Source organism: Drosophila pseudoobscura, chromosome X, assembly GCF_009870125.1.
Source record: "Drosophila pseudoobscura strain MV-25-SWS-2005 chromosome X, UCI_Dpse_MV25, whole genome shotgun sequence".
Classification (NCBI taxonomy): Eukaryota; Metazoa; Arthropoda; class Insecta; order Diptera; family Drosophilidae; genus Drosophila; species Drosophila pseudoobscura.
The window spans coordinates 64991521-64997520 of NC_046683.1; the positions used below are offsets into that span (position 1 = coordinate 64991521).

Below are 6000 nucleotides of genomic sequence, written 5' to 3' on the forward strand. Positions count from 1 at the left end.
TTCTTGTGCTTTGAATACGGCAAACTTCACACAGGACCACCACCACACCACCGAGCGGATGGGATGGAACCCGGAGATGCTGTACGAGTATGGGAGATGGTAGATGGGCGATTTTGGAAAACGGTTTTGGTTTCCTGGTAAGTTGCCCATTGTGCTGATACCGATGGAGCTGCTGCCTCTGTCTTCGTCTCTGTCCCTGTCTCTGTCCCGACCGATGATTAAGATCATGATCAAGATGGGATGCAGCAGCCTCCAACTTCCAATTTTAGCGGGCAAGCTGCTCTGTTGTTTATAAGATGACAAATTGCGCTGATATCGTAACATGTTGATTGAGCGCACACGCGGCAACATTGTTAACAGAGGAGGGATTGGGCCTGAAGGGAGTTGGGGCTGAAGATCGCTTTCCAGTTCTGGCTGTGTGCCCGCGGGCCGCGGTCCGCGCATGCCGTTCTGTGCGCGTGCTCGGGCTTGGGCTTGGGTTCGGGATCGGGCCCCGAGATGGAGATGGAAATGGAGATGGAGGTGCCTCCCGCCGAAGTTGCAGTTGGGACCACGAACGAACCCAATGTGGCTGCAGCATGAAAACCCAGAGAAATAAAGAAATAAATAAAACAGGCAACGGCATAAAGATGCCGACAAAGTAATAAACCAATTAGGACATCAAAGTGTTCAACCGACAGCAGCAGCAGCAGCAGAAGCAGCGACAGAGCCCGCTGCGGCAGCAGAAAAAGTAAGAGAGCAGAGAGCGGAGAGCGGAGGCAGACACCGCCAAAGATCACAGAGATTTGCGCTGATCCGACCTGGATTCTAAGCCACAAAACCCAACCTATATCTTCTGTTTCCTCCAGCCCCAGCCCCAGCTCCAGCTCCACCACATCCTTATTCTCTTCCTTTTTCCATATGAACATTTGTGTGCCTGTGTGTGTGTGCGTGTGTACGTTTTCTTATGCGGAAATACCCATCTGCTCGGCGAGAACCCCCGGAAACCCCTCCTTGCCGCCTAACCAAAGAGTTGCAGAAGGGAAAAACAAGAATCTGGGCTATTAAATGTTTGTAAAGTGCGTACTACTACTCGGATGATTCAGTGATAAGGCCAGAAATCAAAGGAAGACAACACGGGGGATGGATCGCTGACTGGGCCAACCAGACCCGAATTTGTCCCTCCAGTCAAGGGCAGTGGCCGAAAAAGTTCCCACTTTACCTCCTACGCATTGGCCAACTGCTGAAATTTAAGCAAATACCCTGGCTCTACCGAATGGATATAAAACTACTTGTTTAGGTAAATTTGGTTTTACCATTGGGCTTACCCAACCCTCGGTAGGGCTGGTATAACCTCGATTTTGCCTGTTCAGGTAATCAGCGTCCTTCCCTCAGCATCACTGGAGGTACTGACTTCTCAAAAGCGTAACTATTTATGCTATAAATATGCTCATGTACATACAAATATTCTAGAACATACTCGTTCGGATAGAGTGTGAAATGGGGCTTTCTAAACTGGGAAAACAAGAGTCTTTCGACCAATGCAAAATGGAGGACCACCGGCAAAAAGTCACTGCATTGTGGCCATCTGTTTACTTATTGGCCACCGTATGCATCTAATTCACGGTTTCCCAAAGATCCACGCTGCATGGGGGACTCTTCGGGCTCTTGGTGGCGCTTGTCCTTCCCTGCTCCTGCTAAAGTCCCAGGGCGGGAATGGCTTTGGGTAGCCTGTACTCCCTCGGCAGCAGTAGCACTTCCACCAGCAGCATTATCATTTAAACCATCGGCACATGTGCGCCTACACAGCGGCAGGAGGGACTGGGCCGGCTGGCTGGCTGGCTGGCTGGCTTGGACTCACTGGCCAAAAGCGGCATTCATTAAGAATTTAAATCGCACATAATTAAGGCTCAATAAATAGCCGCGACAACTTCAATATGGGGCATATATTAATAACTGCGGCTGAGACAAAAACCAAACAAAATAAACACAAGATAATCATAAGACGAAAACGGCATAATTAAATCATAAGACGTTGAGCACGTCATTAAAATCGTTCAAATCGCTACTCGACTTGAAAACTGGCTGCGGAATCTTTGTTAGACGCGGCGAAAATACTAAACGATATAAATAAACATTTATAAAATATACCTATATTTATTTATGAACATTTTTGTTTATTAATTCGAATGGGGACTTGATTTGATTGGATCATGGGATCAGGGGGATCAGCGGCGGTACTCTAAGCGATACAGCGGCTTGTTTTGTAACCAGGGGACTCCTTGAGTGAGCCGTGAGCGGAGGTGCCCCTGCCACAACCACAGCCACTGCCACGGCACGTGGTAAACGAGATGCATGCTTCAAAGACGCCGGCCACGGCCCACCTAAACGTTCGAATTGGAGGGTTTCGACTATGGGATACCCGCTATTCGGATTCCAATAGTAACCAATTATTGGTATGTGATGTTGACCCACTCCACGGAGAAATAAACAGACGGGTGATGGCTAAGAATACTTATTGGTTATTCAGTCTGTTCTACTCGTAGAGCCATGTGCTCCATGAGTACCGGGTATAGCCAGGCATTGGGCATCGGCATCGGCATTGGGCATCAGCATCTTCATCACCGGCTAGCCAGCATCACAATATATAATCAGGCCGTTCGCCGCTCCAGCCAGCCTGCGGAGGCGATGTCCATAAAACTGGTTGCAAACGCACATAAACCATTTAAGCCGAAAAGAAATCGGATCGACTCGAACTCTAACGATGCTCGTCTCGTCGTATAAACAACTTGAAGCGAGCCACTTTGAATGGCATTTTGTACGAGTATAGTATTTTGTGTGTTTCATAGTTTTTGTGTAAGAAATCGATTTAGTTTTCCGACTCTGGACATACGGACATTCAGACTTGGATTCGGACTTGGACTCGGACTCGCAGCTGGAGCTGGAATTGGAAGTTGAATTGGAATTTCAAAGAGGCCGCATTTCATTTCACAAAGTCAAAACAGTTAATTTATATCATGTCGCGACTACTGGTCTTACTGATTTTGCATTTTCGACAGAGCTCCGGCTACCGGCTACCGTCTTTCGAAATTGAAATATGAAAATGAAATCAATTTGGGGCCAGAAACCTGATTAGCTAGCGCCCCACAGCCACTGCAGGCGGAATTGGAATTGGAATTGGTATTGGTATTGGATTTGCTATTGGTATTCGAATGGAAGATTGAAATCAAGATTGGAATTGACCGGCACTCTCTTTGGCACTGGGCCGTGGATTTGGGGGTATTCGAAAATCAAGAGATCGCAAATTAGTCACATTATAAATGTACAAATTTACATACTTGGGGAACGACACGACTGCGCAACTGCGTAACTGAGTAGCCGCCACAGGACACAGGACACAGGACAGGACCCAGACACTCTCCGAACTGTCAGCAGGTGCACTGCACCGACATCGGTACATCGGTACTAGCCCGACAAAGGTGCCGCTGAGCCTGAGCTAATTTCAAATTACACACTTCATTTGTCCGGGACGAGGATGGGAACGGGGATGGGGATGGGGATGTGGATGTGGACATGGGTTCACTTGCGGCAGCGTGGCTAAGCCGCTTTTGAAGCCAACCACAATTGACAAGCGTGCCCCTCCATTGCTCTCTGATCCTGCACATCAAAGTCTCCGACCGCCACCCGCACGTTCGCCCTCTCAGTCAGCCAGCCGTCCAGCCAGTCAGTCAGTCAGTCCGTCAGTCCGTCATTCTGTCAGTCCAGTCACTTGCCTAACGGTCCGTCGATCGACGGTTTGACGCTGGCGTAATGTGCGTGCAAGATGGATTTTCGGGGCTCCGTGGGTGTGGTGTGGCTTATTTTAAAGCAATTAAATCCATAGTGAAGCGTGTCTTCGGCGGACATCGACATCTCTCTGATGTACGAGGACACTTTGGACTATTGTAAGCCCGTCTTTCATCTCGGCCGCCAACAGATCATTTGCGATAAGGATATCGAGCTGAAGAATTGATTGGTTGCACCACAAGATACGCTCGAAAATTACCCAAACTCTGATCGAAGTTCGACGGCTCAAGGTGGGAATAACAGCAACAGGATGGTATCGTACCAATCGAAATGCTCGCCTTTAAGGGAATTACTATATATGGAATGTGGGCATCCCTAACACTTTTAGTGGCGCTATGATATTGTTCGATATTGCCAATAATTTTAAGACTGATTTGATCCTTTTTCCTGGGAAACTATGATGCTGCAAAAGAACTGAAATATTTCTTTCTCATTTAAATATGTTCTTTTTACTCTCTCTTTTTACAGGCCCTGGAGCCTGGCAATCTTCTGCAATCGCAGCATGGTCTAATATCCAGTAATTGCGTTCATAGACTTCGTGTGCGAATGTATCTGCAAGGACTACGCGGATGATCGCGCTGGTGACTAGATGGTCACTAGAGTGCCCTGCAGTCCCATATGCATGATTTGAAATAGTAAGGCTATGGGCATTTTACGCTAAGAAGGTAATATCCTTATTGTCCTTGATAGAAACAGCTAAGCTATAGCGAATAATCGTTAAACATTCAATATCCTTACAGTTCCTGATGACTCCAAACGATCGGGGACCTTCTCCCTATTATGAGGAGGCGTGGCACTATAGCGATTTAATAATAAATTGACTACAAAATAACGTTGAAAAAGGAGTCCTTGACAACAATCTGACTGCAAGTGATCGGGGATATTCTTGCAAATCCGAGACGGCGTGGCACGATCAGATCGATCCAAGGAATGGCTGAGAAAACTAAATATGATGAAAAATATGCTACTTGATGCGGAGGGACTCCATCAAATCAGGGAAGTTGTTTGATGACAGGAAAACATCGCACGTCTTGATCTTCCAATCGTCCAATCCTCAACATACACATTTTCTACATGCGAACTGCATATCGGATGAAATTATCAACAGATACCCGTGAACGGGTTCCGAAAGGAAGAAGATTTTGATTCCAACTGATCAGAAACTCGATGATGATCACGATAGAGGTGATAGATGCTACAAAATGGCACTTCTATGTAACATAAAAGCATGCCGAAAACGCATTTGCAACAACGTTTAGTGCATACTTTTGGGGTTGAACATAAAGAAATTGATCATATAAATATCACATTGAAATGCCATTTTGGGGGATTTCGGATGCGTCTGGATCCCCACGGTCCTGGGAAAGTGGGTCCTTCCCCGATCAGAGCCTATTTGTCTAAGATATAGCCTTCCGAATATGTGGTTTTGTATAGTTTTAGAACACTGGTCTTTTCTGTACGCTATATCTCTGCAGTACGGCAGCCGATCGAGGCGTGGCGTGCCTCTCCGTGATCGGGAGAGTCCTGCCAATCGACTGCCAGCCTAAAAAAGGACATACATTTTTTCACGATTTTCGCAAAAAATCATGATGGTTACATCATTAAATTTGCCAAAAATCGGCCTCATTTTCGTAGTCGAGATTTTGATGCCGTTCGACAGTCTGGATCCCCACGGTCCTGGGAAAGTGGGTCCTTCCCCGATCTGGCCCTATTTGACTAAGATATAGCCTTCCGAATATTTGGTTTTGTATAGTTTTGAAACACTGGTCTATTCTGTACGCTATATCTCGGCTACACATCGGCCGATCGGGGCGCGGCATGCCTCTCCGTAATCGGGAGAGTCCTGCCAATCGACTGCCGTTGGAAAAAAGGACATCCATTTTTTCACGATTTTCGCAAAAAATCATGATGGTTACATCATTAAATTTGCCAAAAATCGGCCTCATTTTCGTTGTCGAGATTTTGATGCCGTTCGACAGTCTGGATCCCCACGGTCCTGGGAAAGTGGGTCCTTCCCCGATCTGGCCCTATTTGACTAAAATATAGCCCTCGGAACATGTGGTTTTGTATAGTTTTAGAGCACTGGTCTTTTCTGTACGCTATATCTCTGCAGTACGGCAGCCGATCGAGGCGTGGCGTGCCTCTCCGTGATCGGGAGAGTCCTGCCAATCGACT

At 46.9% G+C, this 6000-nt stretch overlaps 1 long non-coding RNA gene across 2 annotated transcripts in view; it reads left to right on the forward strand.

Annotated features, from left to right (window-relative positions):
- LOC26533589 (uncharacterized) overlaps positions 1-4657 on the forward strand; it is a 28007-nt gene extending 23350 nt beyond the window's left edge. For both annotated transcript variants that reach the window (XR_004470704.1, XR_004470703.1), the window contains 2 exons: positions 4294-4490; positions 4566-4657. This is a non-coding gene — a long non-coding RNA (uncharacterized lncRNA). The remainder of the gene's footprint in view (positions 1-4293; positions 4491-4565) is intronic.
- The last annotated feature ends 1343 nt before the right edge of the window (positions 4658-6000 follow it).